This window comes from Falco naumanni, chromosome 3, assembly GCF_017639655.2.
Source record: "Falco naumanni isolate bFalNau1 chromosome 3, bFalNau1.pat, whole genome shotgun sequence".
Classification (NCBI taxonomy): Eukaryota; Metazoa; Chordata; class Aves; order Falconiformes; family Falconidae; genus Falco; species Falco naumanni.
In genome coordinates this window covers 57,252,198-57,270,742 of record NC_054056.1, presented here as the reverse complement: position 1 = coordinate 57,270,742, position 18,545 = coordinate 57,252,198, and the positions used below count along the sequence as shown (strand labels likewise).

Genomic DNA, 18,545 nt, shown 5'->3' with positions numbered 1-18,545 from the left:
TGCTTAGGTCTCAGTGAGCAAAGGGTCATCTCTCCCTTATTCCTTTTTTTAATATTTCACTGTTCTGCTCCACTACCAAGAATATATCTTATCCTATTTCTTCACTCATTCTATCAATGATGTTAAAGGCTAATATCCTTTTTTTTTTTAATCTGTCTCATATATCAAAGATATATTAATCAAATGCAGTTCCTATTTGATTTCATTAAACTTTGTAAGCATTTTCCAGTCACTGAAGTATTCAGAACAGGATAGGAACAGAGCATTAGGTCATCCAGGCAAAATAAAGGGTGTTGTATAATCAGTTTCATGTAGAATATTTTTAAAAAAGGATTTCTTGTCTTTTATGTTCTGTTTCAAGGTGTGGAATAAAATATTCCAGGTATAGTTCAACAAACCCCATCAGATTTGCAAAAGATGCATATTTTAATTTTTTTTAAATCAAATCATTTTATGAGAGTTATTTAAAAAAAATCTTAAAAGAGGAATGATTTTTCTAGCTGTTGCATCTTCCAACAATTCTTGACTTGAAAGCCATTTCTATAGGATCTGAGTTACTTCAGACCCTTCTGATATTTCTATACTCTAACATAACATCAAAGAATAGTTTCAGTTTAAAAAAAAAAAAAAAAGGAAATTTAAAAATCTAAGTTGCATAGTATCTGGGACCTAGGTTTTGGCACTCTTCATAGTCAAGTTGCCTGTTCTTCCTGTGATATATCAAAGCATAAATTTTGTCCATTACTTTCATGTTTATCCATAAAATGAAGTTCCATTTTTCCACATTTCCAGGGGAAAATACTGTTTATACTTCCATTATCATTCAACATAGTCCTTACCTCAGATCAAATTAAGATCTCCAGAGACATCCTTATGAATTACAAGACTTCTGACTGAAAAATCCATTAATCAGAAAGTCAGGAGCACCACCAGAATTTGTGTTAAAACTTGCCTTTGTAAAATTGTTCAGGTTGTAGTGTGTTGTTGGGTGATTTTAATGTATTATATCTATGTATGAAGTAGCCTTTGAAAAGTTCCTAGCTATTATTTCTGCCTTGAACATCCACAGATACTGCTGGTAGTATGCTGCCTTTTTAACACTTGTTTATCTCAGGTCCTTAAACTCTGGTCATTCTTTAAGTGTATTATATTAATTTAGAGAGGAAAAAAAAAAAAAAAAAAAAGTAGTGAGAGCAGTGGAAAATTGGATTAAAAATCCAACATGTTTAAAGACTTCATGGTAACCCCCAAAATTCAGCTGATACTATTTCAGCTAATTGTTATTGTTAGTTGATAAGACTAACACTCTTGATAGAAGAAAACCAGACTTACTGTTCTCTTTGAAGCTGGTAAAATATTTTGCTTTTTCTCCATATTTTCTGTTCTATGGGAGTTTTTTTATTATTATTTTTTTATTAATTCTTTCAATTTTCAACCAGTTTTTACCTTATTACAACATGATTCTTACTCTTCCTAGCCTACATTGAATCTTTCTCACTGAGAAGCTGAGGCACTGAGGATCCCTCCCCACTTTTTTCCCATTCTTCATTTTAAAAAAAAATCCTGTTTGCATCTAAGATTGATGAGCTACCTACTTATCTATCAGTTCCGTCCCCACTACTCTGACTCATCTGCAATAACAGTTTATTGCATCTTTATCCAAGTTTTTTACCTCTATTTAATCTTCATCTGTCATTATCCCCTCGTTACCTCTGTGAGCTTTTGTTGCTTCTCTGTTCAATGGTATCTCTCAATCAGACCTCTCTGTACAGTTTTCTTTTGATATTTTGCTTCATAGAAACCAATTGTAAAAACATAAATTGTGCTGTATTATATTGTTGAGCCAGGGTCCCTGTGAGACATTCAGAGGGTAATTTTGCCTATTTCAAGAGCACTTATGTGCTTAGAAGTCTTAGCTTTTATATCTCCAGCTGAGCGGACATCCTCAGTACTTTATGAATTACCAGAGTCAAAATGCACAATCATACTCAACATTTTAAAACTTCATCAACTACCTTTTTCTTTCACTCAAAGAAGCTTCTTAACCCAAAAAGAAAGTGGAGGAAAGAGGCAGAAATAGGAGGAGTTCACACTAAGAGTAAATCCTGGCTAGGGTGACTTTAATAGGCTAGGAATCATGATAAGTGTTAAGTGACAAGAAGTGACAGGCTAGGAGAGCCTGGTGTTTAAAATGCACGACTAGATTTTCATGCACTCATTAGGAAAGAAAGAAACGAGACATGGAGTCAGCCCTGAATTGGAAAGAAGTGCCAAGTGTGTTGTGCCAGGGGCTTTTCATTCCATGGGAGACATTCACAGGATTAATTGACTCCTGGTCTGTGCACACTGCTGTACAGCAGAGCTGTGGAAACCAGCCAGCAAGTCTTTTGCACATTTCGATTTTCTCCTCAACTTTAAGAGTCAGACTTACCTAAAATCTATAGGTATAGACAGTTTAGCCTAATTGAAATTGCTCAGGAATATTACTTCTTGAATGGTTCTGTGTCCTTTCAAGTGATATCTGTAGGAGCTGCAGAAATTCAATACAAGAGCCCCATGTCTGGTAGAAAGCAGCAGAGCACTCTGTTAAGTACTCACCTAGTTGTTTCCAAAGAATATAAAAAACACCAAAGGCTGATATTGGTGCTGTGACATCAGTGCAGTGTGTTGCATGGTCAAAGTAGTTTCTCCAAAACAGAGGCAGCAAAATAATAGATTAAGAAAATTATATCAGTTACTACTATCAGACCTCGATGGTGACATGGCACAACACATAATACCAAAAGAAGTTTTGCAGTCGAGAAAGAGGCAGATTTATGGAAGGCAGAAGTAGTCTGAGGAGATTTCAAAGATCCATGAAGAACTGTGTTGACAATCAGGAAACAGAAAGCTTGAGAGTTGAACCAAGGAAGAAACATGAGACCTTTGCAAATAACAAACTTATCCACAGATGATGCATGTTTGAAGAGATAACAGCTCCAGAAGTTCTGTGGGTTTGTTTTAGATAAGAATGTGTAAAGCTGAACTATTAATTTCCTGAATAGATTTTCTGAATAAGGAAACAAAATAACAGGGTGAAGAGTGAAAGAACTAAAACCAAAACCAAACAACAACAAACTAAATTGAATTTAAAAGTATATTATGGGCAAAATTTCCTTTCTACAACTAATTTAATACCATTATCTGTATTAATTTTCTTAAATAGAACCAACCATATAATTGCCAATGTTTCAGTTTGGAAACTCACCTATAAAAATTAGAGACTTACAGTGTTTAGTTGGCAAAATATGACCAGGACTAATTCTTTCATCACCATTTCAATACATTTTGTTGCTAGTTTTATCTGTAACTTTTATATGTCTCTGTAAATTCAGCTGGCAACTCATAGACAACAGCAGGAAAAGCAAGCATGGATTGTATTCCCCATCCCTCACTGCATTAATTACTATGTTTGTGAGAAGAGTCGGGGGTGGGAGTTTCCTCTATAAAGTAGTATTTTAAGAAAATCCCAGGATTGGAGATAGGTCTATATTTTTGTGAAATTGATGCACAAGGCTTTAGGTACTTCTTTCAAATTTCATCCCTTTACAGTGGCTCACAAAAATTGATGCTCAAGGCTTTAGGTACTTATTTCAAATTTCATCCCTTTACAGTGGCTCACAAAAATTTGTAGTGAAGAAATAGGGCTTTGAAGTCCACTGAAATGAGTGGTACTTTTAAAACTACTTCTTGGCCTTGGATCTGGCCATTGGCATACTTGTTTTGTAGACATTTCTTTTCCTTCATCAAGCTTGAGAGCATTCTCTGGTTTTTATGCAGCTGAGTGGATAATTTCAATGCATATAAACATATGAATATGTATGAGCTCTTATGAGCTCTTGAAGATGCCATGGTTCACTAAATCAGATTGTTTAAATTTGCCCCAACCACGTAAGTTTTTCCAAAAGAAATTACTGAAATAGGTTTCTATGGATATCTCAGTTATTTAAAGCTCATTTCGTCCACATAATTCCCTTTTTACAGGAGTCTTTCAGAGTTTCTGACTTTAATTCATTGCAAGCCAGCTGAAACTGGGAAGTCCATAAAGTTGCCATAGTAACTGAATGGACAAAGGCTTAATTCACTAGTTTATATAAGCCAGAACTCATATCCTGCAGATAGTAATGGTCTTAAATTATTTAGGTCTATAAAGTCCACTATTAATGGATTATATATATATTTAATAAATAGGTGTCAGTTCCTTAGTTAGTGAAAAATGGTCTTTGATTGCCCCATGCTGTCTCAAAAGTAGTTGTATGTTGGGTAGTAAGCCAAAGCCAATCAAAAAGTCAAGGGGAATGAAAAGGAACAAGAAACCAGCATATGGTAACATCTTTCCATCTTAAGAGAGGATATGAATTATGTTATTTATTTATTAAGAGTTTATTTTTTAAAAATCCCAACACTGAGCTGTTAAACTCCACAAAGTCAATGTGGATTTAACAGTAAAGAGTACAGCACATTTTGGAATTTGCAATCTAATGAAAACAACGGGACAGAACTCAATTGTTATTGCTCCCAGCCCATGGACAGAATTTGCAGTGACACTGCTCAGGTAACAAGATAGATGTGGAAAAGCAAGACTCAAGGAGAAATCTCTTGAAGAATGTTATGAATCACCTCATTTTGTCATCGGCAGCATGATTTATTTAGGGGCACTGCATTCTTTTGGATTAAAAAAAGTGTGACATAGCCAATGGTTATGCTGGGTGGTATCAATATGGATGTCCCAAAATTAAGCAATTATATATATATATATATATATATATATATATATATATATATATATTGCTCAGTTCAGACAATTCCCCACTTCTCAACTTCTTGTTCATGAACCAAAAGTCTTTTACTTTGAATTGATTTGAGATTATCCACTAACTTTGAGAACAATAACAATAACTTTTTCTGTCTGCTTGACTTTGCCTTCTTTCCCCACACTTTCTGCTTTATGCAACATTTAGCAATTGGGCAGATTAAAATCGTAAAGCAGGCCTGCTGCACTGCAACTTTCCTATACAGCATTGGTAAATATTATAATAATCATAAACATTCTTTGGGAACTTTGTACTAGTAAATGGATTGGGACACTTTCATCATCAAATCTACCTATAATTTCAATATCTTAGAGAACAATTCTATATAATTTAATTCCCTAGATTAATGAATTCTATAGCTCTTTTTCATGATATTCCTGAGTACATCAGTTATTCATTTTAATCCTGCAAGCATGAAGAGAACAGCCCAGGTGGGAATTGCCGCTACAGCTTTATTGTATTTTATGTTGATTTCATTCTTTTCTTGCATTTTAATTCTACTGCCAGTTTTCAGCAAGATATTGAAACTAAAAGTTTCCCCTGCACATTTAATTCAAAGAGCAGATTGACACCTATATTTCTCCCTGGATGGGATTCCACTGCACATCAGGCGATCAGACTTTATAACTAGATTTGTATTTTGTGTCATGCCAGCCATGTCCTATCATTCCAGGTGGTTTAGGTCCTTTTATAGATTCTTGCCCAGGATGTATAAATACTGGATAAATGGCATGAGGCAATAGGATGTGGAAAACCATTCAGAGAAATAAAAAGCAGATTGTTAACAAAAGTGAATGAAAACAGGGAATAGTTAGATACTCCACTATCATAAATTTATTTTGTTGTCACATGCAACAATATAAGGGTTGGTGTGGTTTGTGATTTTAGGTATGTTTTGCTTTGTCCAGGAGCCTCTCATGAGCTGTGAAATAGCATAGGTTGCTGCCTTAATGACAGGTTTACTCTTGTCTCCCTTCTCCAATCTCCGTTACTGTTCAGCACATTTTGACTTTTTAGAGATCTCTTATGGAAAATGTTTTTTTATAAGATGTTCTATAATTCAGGATTTATGATATAAAATTTACTTGTAAGGGTTTTTTTCACACACATACACACACACACACAAAAGGCTGTTACACAGCATACAAAATTTGTATTGTGTGTGTTACAGCCTATGTAGCTTTTAACTTTAAAGAACATATCTGTCTGTAAATCAGTGCTTAAATCACAGAAATATATTTAACTGCTTTCACAAAGGACATCACCTACCAGTGTGATGAGTGGAAGGGTATTTTCTTATGCAAGGTGTTTGTAAAATACAGAGATGTTCTCAACTACCTTGGGTTGAAACTTCATTCAGTAGTGCATCGTATTTCCACTGGTGCTTTGCTTCACTAGTGCTTTGTTTAAAAAAAAAAAAAAGCCTAAATTTAAAGTATTTAGACAACCGGCTGAAAATTTATGTAGAGACAAACTGGGAGTACTCTGTGGTCTCACTGTTTTGCCGTAGAGAAAGATGTACAAAAGAGCACTAAAAATATTTTATTCCTGAGTTCTTGCTGTTATTACCACCAACTGTCAGCCAGGAAAGTAAATTCTGTACATTTCCCTTCTTATTTTCCTTCAAATTACTTTTGTGACCTCACTGCCCTTAACTGAAATATGACTCAAAATGTACGTTGCTAATGCTGATTATGCTATTGTACTATTACACCCTTGCAGCCATGCAGGAACAAAGGAGTAGAAATGGGATACAGTATTGGCGTGGTGCAATGAAATCTTAGGCACGGCACAGAAATTCCCCTCTCTGGGAAGGGGCCAGTGTTGTTATACATGTTAAGACCAGTGGCATAGCAATGTGAAAACAAAAAAAAAATCCCAACTGGATAGGAAGTATGATTATCCTAACCAATAAATAAAAGTGTTTCAAGCTTTCTTAGTAGAGCATGACAATAAGCTCTACTCTGTAGAGTAACCAATAAATCTAATGTGCTGACTGTACTCACTGCTGAAGTAGTCCTAAGAAAGGTTAGGTAAAACTGAAGGAAACAAATGTATGAAACATTCACTTACAACCTCCAAAAGAAAAGAGGTGGTACGTCAGCTGGAACAGGGAGTAGGTAAGGTATTTTAGAGCTTCTGAATTTGTCTTTTGGGATGTCTTGCCATTTTCTCTACCTGGTATCAGGTGAGTTTTACAGAATGTACACAGTAATATTTAAAATAAATAAAAATAAAAATAAAACAAACAAACAAACATCTGCAAGTGTCTTGAAAAAAAAAATTACCTTGAAGAAACAGTTGAACTCTGAGATGTTTCAAAGTTGAAAAATTCCAAGCTGATCAAATTCTCTAAAATGCTTCAAAGGAGTATCTTTCTCTGTTAAAGAGAATCAATCAGAAGGAAAAAAATACCTAGTTATCTCATACAAATCCAATTAGTTCATACAAAGAGGAAAATCAGGCATTTTTATCTGTGGATCACACCACTTGATGTTGTTTTTTTGAATATTGATATCAGACTGAATGCTGAACTATTTGCAGCTAGGATCAAAATCAGGCTTTGTGAAAAGACAATCTTAATGCAAAGCATGATCTATTATGAGGATCGCTGTAATTAGGTCTATTCGGATTTACAACACCATCTTTGTAGAAACAGCAACTGATTCAGTATACAGGCCACATAATTAATCTACAAAGAAAGCACTTCACCTTGAATTCACTTCCATTGGCTCGTCTTAGAATATCGTTCTGTAAAAAAAAAAAAAAAAAAAAAAAATCAGTTCTTTTTGTGCTAAGTGGTAAATGAACTGTAAGAAGTCCCCTTTTACCCCCTCAGAAGCATGCCTTCCTCCTCTGCAATCCTCTTACAGGATAGTTTGTAGTTTATAGCTTATAGATTAACCTAAGCTTTTCCAGTAACGCCATGACTTTAGGCTGCCTTTTTTCTCTCTTCTGACACCAGCTACTTTTGTTACCCCTGGTCAGCCCCTGTTGTTGTTTGAACACAGAAATCATGTGCTATGAACTGAACAAACTGGGGGGCATGAGGGGGAGTAAAGAAGAGGTTTCTGCCAAGTTATTTACTACTTGTACAATAAAGGAGAAGGTTTGAAGAGAGAAAATGCCTGATAGGTAGGAGAGTGACTGGGTTGCTTACAGAATGTTTATGACTTCAGCTCCTTAGTAAGGATGGTACTGTTTCTTTTCAAGGTTAAGGCTAATCTCTTCATGTTGCAGGGTTTTTTCTTGTATAGTGTTCAGTCTGTTGAGCACCTTAATACAATATCAAAGAACTACTACCAACCTCATCACATCTAAATCCACATGCTTGTTCCTTTTTAGAATGCTTAGACAGTATCTCCAAAACAATGGGGGTTTTCTGTGTAGGAAGCATAGGGATGAAAAGAAGTGAAAGAAAATTAGCATTTCAAGATAATGCCTTTTGATAAGATTTTAGCACAAATTTGTAACTGATACATAAATATCACAAAGATTTTCTCAATACAAGAACCAGTGCAACATAGAAAGGATTTGAAGCTTAATCACTTTACCCATCTGAAAATCAAGATTCTTCCTTGCTTTCTCACTCTTTACAGAAAGAGGTCTTTGATTGGGTTGAGTTTAATGGAGTAAATAGAACTCCATAGATTTTGCCTAAGGTTATCAGCAAATGGCAAATTAATCTCAAAATGTGGTAAAAGATTCACATGCTGTAATCGTAACCTGCAAGAAGGTTACAACAGAAAGATGTTATAATTTATATTTTTTTCTTTATTACAGATTTAGAAATGGGAGAGTTATAGGGCATTATGAATACTGGAAAACAAAACATAAAGGAAATACATACACAGTTACTTCATTTTTAGAAGTATTACAGAAGTTCAAAGTGTAAAGTAATTTCCAGCACTAAAAAGGATGGGGTTTTAGCACTCCGTTAGTATCATTAGTGGACTATTGCTGTACAGCGAGGTTGTGGCCTTGTACATGATCAAAAAACAACCCAAACCTTCATTTGCAAATTAAGGAGCTTATATGTGATTTAATGAACATGCTATCAAATAATTTCCTTTTTTTTAATGTATGTTGTTTATTTTTTAAATAAATTGTAAATAGTGGTGAACGCACAGACCTTCATGTAAACTTACCAATATGTATCTATACCTAGCTATCAGATGGAGAAGTCTTGAACATCTAAAGCAATTACTGTTGAGGTATGCCCACTAAAAATCTTTACATCATTGTGACTTCATTGTGAATGAAACTTTTTTAAAAAAGAAAAATTTGTTTCTGTGACATTTTATGACCATTGCTTATGAATATGTTGGTGTTTAAAAATTGAAATGGTGGATTTTGCATGTGAAAACCATACAGTTTAGCATTTTAGTTTTTCAAAACTCGAAAAGTGTTGGTTTTTTCTTTAAATCATTTCCTGTCTTGAGAGATGTATGTGCAAATATAGAATTTTAAATTTGAATTTTAAAATTTATTTTTAACGAATTGTGAACATGATACAATACAGGGCAAGACTGAACAGGTTGATACTAATAACCCTCCTGTGATTTGTCAGCAGTGCAGCTGCAACCTCATGCGTTTGTGGTGTGAGTGGCAGCAGGGCCGGGCTGGCTCAGCATCCCCCAGTTACCTCCTTCCCCCAGCCTCGGGAGGCAGCAAGCCATCAGCATTGCTGAGGCTGTCACCTCCCTTGCATCAAGGAATCGATGTGTCTGACGGGCAAATTCTTTACATTGTGTTTTACACAGATGAACTTGCCACCACTTGACAGACTTCCAACCTTTTACACCTATTAAGGGAGGAAACAATAATGCTGTCCTCTTCTCTCTAGGGTTTTCTGTATGCTACCTCTGACTGTGTCCTAAATTAATCAAGAAATCAATTTGCAGCCTCTCTGCTCAGTTAAATCAAACTTATTCACAGTTTCTGCTGAGTAAAAAACATCCAGGGCTTATACACAGGTACCTACTGTCACTTTGACAAGATGAATCAGAGCCTTGGACAAAGTTACAATGTTCAAAATGTTTAATTTTCCTCTTTTTTCCTCTTCCTTTTTTAGCTTTACGTGTTGCTTTTTCACTATTTTAATACATTACCTTTACAAATACTAATTTTGTGAATTAATCTATTCCTAGAATCATTGCTTGCTAAATACAACTGCTAAATGAGGTAGAAAAAATAATGTTATTACCAGAAGAACAGAACATAATACAGTAAAAAGTTCCTTTTTATTGAAAAATCATGATTACAACATGAAATATTAGAGTGTTTATTAGGGACTTGTAGATATTATAGGCCTGCTAATAACCTAAGGGTTTAATTTTTTTCCACGTCTGTGAATGATTATTCTTTATGGCACAGATAGAATTTTTGTTTTAATAGTACAAAGCCTAAGGCTCACATGTTTTCTTAAAGCTGCAGTTATTAATTAAAGCATCTGAAAGTTAAAGACCTAGTGTAATGTGCCTGTGCAGGCCTCTTCAATAGTCGATGGAAAGAGAAAGGCATCTGAGTTTTACTGCTTTGTAAGAAACATAACTAACATATGTAATCTAAATCACCCTCTTTCTGTCCAGAGAGGATTTGGACAGTTAACCTCAGCTAATAAACAGGCCAGATGAACTGCATTCTTAATCTTATTGCCATCCCCACAGAAATATCTTATTTTTGAGAAAGTTCTTTCACTTCTGAGTTCATCTTCATATTAGTGAAGATCAAGATACGTCTTATTAAATATGTTAGCACCGATTTACACATAGGTGTATAGCTCAAAGTTCCTCTGTTAGATATATTTTTCATTTTAAGTAGAGATAGACGATACCAGTAAAGGAATTCAGACTGAAACAAAGATGTTTCACAGATTAACTATCTTAAAATAATGTTTGAAATTCACATAAAACACACTATTTATCTTCTTGGAACTATTTTGAATTAGAATATAAGTACTTTATAGAAACCATTTGTCTCTAGATTGGACTAGAGGAATAATATTATCCAATGGAGTTGACATTTCTTCATGTTTTCCAGTATATTAAAAAAAAAAAATCTTTATGAAATTTTTTCTCACACATTTTGAATCCCTGCTTAACACAGCTGATTACCAGAATGCTTTTCCTCCATATGATTACTGTGATCGATATGATCATAATGTCATACTATTATGGTATACTATCATATCCAAATAATAATTACTATGGCATAGTGCAGAAAGAAACGTGTTTCTTTTGAAAGTGAAAAAAAAATCAAAGCAAAGCTAAGTTTTCTTTATTTCCTTAATTTATAGTTTTTGGTGATTTTGTCGCATACATATTAAACCTTTCACATTTTTCATGCATTACACAGGTGAATACAATTTCAGTCTTTTACTGACATCAGTTCACTCTGCAATGGGTTTTGCTATGTGAGCCTGTAGGCTCATCTCGCTTCCCTGGTTTAGATATAATGAGCATTGCTCTAACATACCCAGATTTAAAAAACAGAAAGCCTACACACAGTTAAAAATTCCTAGAAGTCTAAAGTTGCTGTCAGTCAGTAGGAAGGCCACTGAATTTGTTCCAACAGAGTTTATCTTCAGAATTCCTCCTGAAATAGTATACTTTTTACTGTTTCCCTGATATTTATGGTTAATACTCGGGACTACAGTCTATCATTTTTATGATGCAGCACTTTTTGCTGTGCTGCCTTGTTTTCATTTGAAACAAAATGGACTTAATCAGTTTATAGTAGCTCAGACTTAAACAGTATTTCTTCACTTGGAAATCAGCTTTTATTCTGGAGAAGCTATCTATCAGGGATAGAAAAAGGAAAAAAAAAAAAAAAAAGAACAAAAAAAAGGCAAACCACAGAACAAAACCCCCAATGGATAGAAAAGTAAAAATCCATTATTCATGACAACTTACCAGTTATTCACATTTTTGAATTTATATTTCCAGTTTCTATAATATATCTAGAAAATGTCATTATACATTCATATTTCAGACTTTCTTTGAATGCTTCATATGTGCAACAAACTCGTGCTATTATGCACTATATTTGGGTGTAAATTCTTGCTTTAAATTTTCTTTTCTTCTGAGCCGATAGTTTCGTTTGTGGGAAATAACCATTACCTACTTGGAAAAACATTTTTTTTTTTTTTTTAATGTAGCTTAATTCTTGGGTTTCGTTTTAAGGACTCCGTGTAATAGGAACTTTTTGTTTGGTTTTGTTAATGCTGAGCTGCTAAGAACAGGCAGTTACTTGTCTGGGTCGTTCAGGTGGTGGTGGTGGAACTACCTACCTCTGCCCACCAAGAGAGGATGCTTCAGGATCTGGCCTTGGATTAGTACCTAAAGGGGGGGCTCAGGCTCCTAGCAGTGCTGCTCTATGTTAGCTGCTCCTACTGATGTATCTCTTGAGAAACTTGGTACCTGTCCATATGTGCATGGTTGGGCCTGGCAGTGCTAGGATGTGAACCCCACTCCACAGGGGAGCAGCCCTGTCACCAGAAAGAGCAAAGCACCTCAGCCACCATCAGCCTCCCCATGGCTGTGGGAGCAAGCCCACAGGGGCTTGGCCACAGCCACAGCCATGTCCATGGGCTGGTGCAGGGTGTTGAGGAGATTTGGGCAGGGGATCCCAGGCAGATATTGCCTATGGAACCAGTAACTGATGGGGTTGGGGTCACTCAGGGAGAGTCCCCAGAGGTACATGGAGGAGAGACTCCAGGGGTATGTGAGGGGAGAAATTATTTGGGTAGATGTGGAAGGACTCTAAGAAGGAACCAGAGAGACCCCAGGGACCCCCACGGCGCCACGCCAGGCTGTGCACCACATGGTAGGGACTGCTGTGCTGAGCTGCCTGGTCTTCCTCCTGGAGGCCACCATGTCTGCACACACACACACCTACCCCCCAGATCAAGGGAGTAGTATCACTTGTAAAACTTATAGTTTTTTTCAAAATGCTCAGGCATCTGAGTCCATTCAGTCTCTACACTGTCAAATTGTCTTTGATTCTAGGCTCTGTTTTCCCTCAATCTTTAAGTGGAAAAAAAAATCTTTTCATAAGTTGATCACTTGAAAAAATAGCTGAGATAAAGAAATGAGTAGAATAATATTACATGTTAGGCACAAGAAAATGGGTCTAATTTTGTAACATTTGCACACTCTTCAAAGTGCATATATGAAAAGCTGAGCAATCAGCACAGTTTATCTCTATGTGACATTTCCAAATGCTATTTATACATTTCATGGGTCAGTCTTTTATGAAAATAGCAGTGTATGCCAGCTATCTAATGATCTGGCATTTGAAACCAATTCAATTTATATGTTAAAATTGATGTTAGGGGAAAACCAATACACTTACCACATTTTCATTCTGTAAGTCTGGCTGTCATCTTAATTTGTCTGGAAACGTCTTTTTATTTTTCAGGGGTATCTCATGGGATATAAAGTAGTATAAATCATTCTAGCTCATCTACCACTGGAAATTACCGTCAAGGGTAAATTTTGGTCCAGCCTATATATATCACAGTGATACATAAAAGCAGCACCAGCAATGCCCTTAATATTCTCCAACAGCCGTCTGCATCTCATGGAGAAAAGCAGAGTGAGAGATCAGCTGTCTGAAGATGAACAGGGCAGTAACTGAAACTAACACTATTTCCAATTTGTTTGCAAAGATGTGGGGGAGTGTAGTTTGCACTGTATTGGCACATGTCCTCCTCTCCCTTCATTCTTTCCCTCAAGTTTTCTGCAAGCTCCATGGGAAGCTGAGACACCTGTGAAGGGTGTCATGAGCATGACCCATTGTCATGGCTCATGGACCCTTAGACAATGGTGTCTTTTTGTGTTCTTCACTGAAGGATGAAAAAGAGGAGGAATTTGCATGATTTGGAGAAAAATTATCCTATTTCATATCGCCTCAAATGTCATGGATTATCAAAAGGTAACCAAAGTTAGGACTAATAGCCTGTGTCCATCTTCTCAAAAATACATGCAAATACATCAAGATGCCACGGAGCTTCTGTAGCAGTTTGCACATTCATACTCCTTATGCCAGTATGTAACACAGAGCATGGTTTTGTGTATGGTGATGTGTACTTCTACGACCTTTTTCAATAAATTTCAAAAAATATGCGGAGATCATTTAGAGTATTTTGTATTATACAAATTCTTACATCTTGCTGTGTTATGATTTTCTCAGCTTTTATTTATGAAGTTTGTTGTCAGTTGGGTTTTTTTGTGTTTTTTTGTTTTGTGCTGGGCTTTTTTGTTTGTTTGCGGTTTTGTTTGTTTGTTTGTTTAATTTCAGAGTGTTTCAAATCATCCAGGAATCACAGACTAATGATTTTACAAAGATTCATATATCCTTGGGGTTTGGCTCCTCTGTTTAGCCACCATGGATAAAACTCTTAGGAAGTGAGCTCTGTTCACTTGATGTGGTTCATCCAGTGTACCACAATCTGTTTACAAAGCGATATAAGACATAGCTCCTCATTTCACCTCCTGACAAATTCTAGTTTGGATATTGAGATGTCATTTAACAATTTCAAATTGTTAAAGAGACACTAAATAAATACAGTTTTCTTTGCAAAGTCTTTTCAATTTTCTTTGCAAAGTCTTTTGATCCTTTTTTTTTTGGTTGTTTGTTTTTTGGGGGGGGGTTTGTGTTGGTTTTTTTTTTTTTTTTTTTTTTTTCTTTTCTGGCCAGTTTTGACAGATAGCATTATCTCACTTCAATTTATGAACACAGGATGGAAAAATTTACCATGTTGCCATGTAAATTGTTTCCATATAATCACCATTCTGAAAAGGTTCCCTACAGGGAAAGGAGTGTGTAACTATAGTGTCTTCACCATTTTCCAAACATTGTCTCTTTAAATCCATTTTAATTTTGGTAATCTCTGTATTTAAAGATAAGTCATCAGTTTGTCTACACCATCAGAATGTTAATAATGAGGAGCCACAAACCTTTATGTTGCATATAATAGATGCAATGCATAGAATGAGGGCAAGGTATTTTAGATATTGATTAATATAACAACAAAATATAATATTGCTTAATGTAGTTGTAAAAGCAGCCTTAAACAGATTTTTTCAAACAAAATAAAACTTCAAGAACTTTAATTGTTATTTTATTCATCCATATTATTTTTCACTGACTGTCTTAAAGATCTGTAAAATACTAAAAAAGGGTTTACTGTGCAGAGAGATTTTATCCTAGCTATGTTTGAATCAGAATAAATACATAAAGACAGTGCTCAGTCACAGTGAATTCTGTTATTCATTTGTTATTTATGGTTTACAATTTGCTTTACTAGAATGTGTTTTGGCTTCCAATGTGTCATAATTCCATAAAAAAAGTAAACCAGGAAAATGTTAAGTGACACCTTATACTTCCTGTAATGTTTAGTTAGCAATTTTAAGGTTGCAACAACTGTCACTCATAAATTTGGGGTGGGTGGGGGTGGGAGTTGGGAAGTGCTAGTGCAAAGTAACCCACAAAGTTTGTCCTCCACAAATCTAACATTGCATCAGAATATGTAAACTTTAGAGTTCTTCTTTAAGAGAATCTTAGTAATCTTAGTTCAGGTATTATCATATTTTTTAGTTCCAGTACTGTATTTATAGACGCAAAGCTTTTACTGAGGTTTTATTTCTTTCTTTTCTTTTTTTTTTTTTCCCTAGTTGAATATCTTTAATGTTGTTGTTTACTTGAATGTTTATAATGTTGTTGTCTCAATAGGAATTTGATTTAACAGGTAGGTCAGTGGCCTAAGAATGAGGGATTCTAATGTAATATTACCTTCCATTTACAAGGTTTTCGCTATGTTTGTGTCCCTGATAGAAAGCCTGGGAGTAATGTCCTTTTGCAAACATTTTTAACAGTTGCAGCCTCATTAGCAATATCAATTGCAATTCCTTTAATGCTACAGGCAATGCAGCTGTGGAGAAGATACCTGGATCTGTGTATCCAAAGCACATTTATGTTTCCATGCGGTCTTGTTGACATTGCTCCATCCTCATTGACTTCCTCTGTAATGGATATGTGCCTTGCCTACTTAGCAGGGTCTGGAATGAAACGTCCCACAATACTCAGGGTAGCTGAGGCCACCATACACACTCTGTCCTCTCGTTTTATTCATCTTAAGAAACAAGCATTTTACTGGGTTAAGGAGATTGGAAGGATGGGTAAGGAAGACATTCTGTTATACCTTTTTTCCTTCAAAATGTAGTCTCAAAAGGGAAGACAGTTGAAATGGAGAAAAAATTAAGGGACCATGTTGGAACTCATTTCTACTGTCTGTGTTAGAAATCAAGACTTTCGGTGACTTGTAAAGTAGAATGAGAATAAGGGTTTTCACCTACAAAAGAACTAATACATTAATTCAGTATTATCTATTGTATTGTTAGGTCTGTTAGCAAAATTACCTTTTTTAAATTAAACTGATATAAGAAATAGCCAAATCTTTCTGATTAAGCCAAATAAGGAGTTTCCAAGTATATTTATAGTAAACATGATGCAAAGATTACACAATGGAAATTTCAACCCAAGCACTTATAAAGTATCAAAGCAAATAAAACAAAAGACAATGATGAAAAGGAGCAGGTAGCTTGAACCATGGCATCAATAAAATCTGCCTGTATAGCATATCACATACTGCTTCCTGATTTCAGTATCAAAATGTGTTGATTATTTCTGATATTTACTTTTTGTTGGTAATTGTAAATCATTCTGAAACAGGGAGGCAACATGTTGAGTTAATTTTGAAAATAGTCTATATTTTAGCAGTTCTGAATGTAAAATGTGTATTTTTTATAAATTATCTAATACTAAGTTAAAATATTTCAGTTTTGTTCTAAAAATGCATGGCTTTCCATAGTAGACTTGTAGTTTTGTTCTTTGGTTTTAAGCCACTTTTCTTATTCTGTGGTCAAGTCCCTCTTTCTTCCTCCCTCCTTTACCTAAAAAATAATTCCAAGTATGGATTTTCATTGTCTGCTAGCTCTTACACCAATGCATTTTTCATTTTAAAAGTGTAGAAATTCTGAACTCCAGACACAGCCCTATATTTACTTTATGTGAGTGCTTAGTTCAACACTTCTAACAGGAAAATGTTGAACATCAAAATGTATCATTGTGACTCCTATAACTGAGTCCACAGATCAGTTTTTGCACCTCACCACAAATATATTTTTTATAAATTAAAAGCGGTTTATCTGGAGTGCTTTTTCAACCACAACCAATTCTAAATTACAATCTATTAAAAAATAATGACATAATCCAAAAGCCATGAAATTCCTACCAGTTTCATACCAAAATGATTTCTAGAAATGGACAAGCTGACAGACATTCAGCATTTGAATAACTAATCAAGAGCTACTAAATATCTCTGCGCTGTATTCTACTGGATGTTTCTTGACTGTAGTGTAATTGGGGAGTTAGAACATGAAAAATAAATCGTAGCTATACAATTCTAATAGAAGATTTGTGAAAGAAACATGAAATACAAATATTTTGATAGCATATATACTGCATTGCTGTATGAATATCTTATTTATTAACAAATCACCATTTCACATCTGAGATCCAATAAAAGTAGAAGCATTCCTTTTTTTTCATCTGAAAGATTTTCAGTTGCTAGGTGTGGGTTTATAAAGATAGTTGGTCATAGAAATGTGAATGTAAAGTTAAGAAAAGGTGGGGTTTTTTTAAGAGAGTATTATTGCTACGGTAGAATGGAGAAATACAAGGAGTATTTCTAAGTGTTCCTGTAAAAAAAAAGAGACTTTTCAGTCTTCTTGACATTGCTCTCAAAGACTTGTAAGCACATTTTAATGACAATTACTTGCATGAGTGTAGATGAAGCAATTGCAAGCAATCTGTCAGAGGTGGGGGTCTTGCAAAAACAGATTCATAATCAGCATGAATATTTTAATGTGCAAGTTGAACACAAAACAGACATAGTAAGTATGATAAATCCAACTTAGAAAGTTGAATTTCTACAGCTATAAAAGTTAGTCATTGGACTCAGAGGAAACAACAAAGGCACGTTTCTTCTCTTAGAGATTTTGAGTGACTGGGGTTTTTCTTTGCCTGTTGTGGTTTTTGCACTGGAAACACCCAGCTAAATGTTTAAAATTTTATTTTTGAAGGTGGTAAAAAAGAAAGATAGAGATCTTACCTGTGTAACCTCAGGGCCTTCAAGGTTTCAAGAAATAGGTATCGTAAAAGTTGAATTAAACATCTGATGCAAAGAAGTAAGCAGTTTTTTTGTACTTCACAGAACCTCCGAAAGCTTTAGGAGTTACAGCTTCCTGCCAGTGTAAGTCACTTCTGCTTTTAGGTTTGAAAACTCACAGTATGACACTGCTTATTGCATGCTATTTTGGGTGCCCTGAGTAAAACTATGAACACAGGCACTTTTGTGCAAAACATCATAAGGCCTCTCTGATGTTCATTCAGAGTTCAGAATTAAAATGCGGGAGGCTCCAGCAAGCAAAATACAAGCTGATTTTCTTTTTCCTAGTGGAAAAATAAAGTACTCCCTGGCAAGTAACCAAGGTGGTGGGAAGGTAATTCATTTTGTGAGAGAGTATTTTGCAAGTGAAAGGGATATGCCCTCTGTTTAGAGATTAGTCAGAGAAACAAGTGATCAATTTAGAGTAGTTACAAAAGTTAGTCAGAGTTTCTACAGTC

At 35.1% G+C, this 18,545-nt stretch overlaps 1 protein-coding gene across 3 annotated transcripts in view; it reads right to left on the bottom strand.

The window, feature by feature from the left end:
* The window catches only part of CDH19 (cadherin 19), a 68,493-nt gene extending 50,307 nt beyond the window's left edge, over positions 1–18,186 (bottom strand). Inside the window, exons 1-3 of one of the 3 annotated variants that reach the window (XM_040588596.1) lie at positions 18,031–18,186; positions 7,566–7,604; positions 7,142–7,233 (exon numbers count right to left, since the gene is read on the bottom strand). The gene's annotated coding sequence lies outside the window, so the exon portion shown is untranslated. The remainder of the gene's footprint in view (positions 1–7,141; positions 7,234–7,565; positions 7,605–18,030) is intronic. The other 2 variants (XM_040588597.1, XM_040588598.1) reach the window with 2 other exon arrangements.
* Positions 18,187–18,545: the final 359 nt, after the last annotated feature.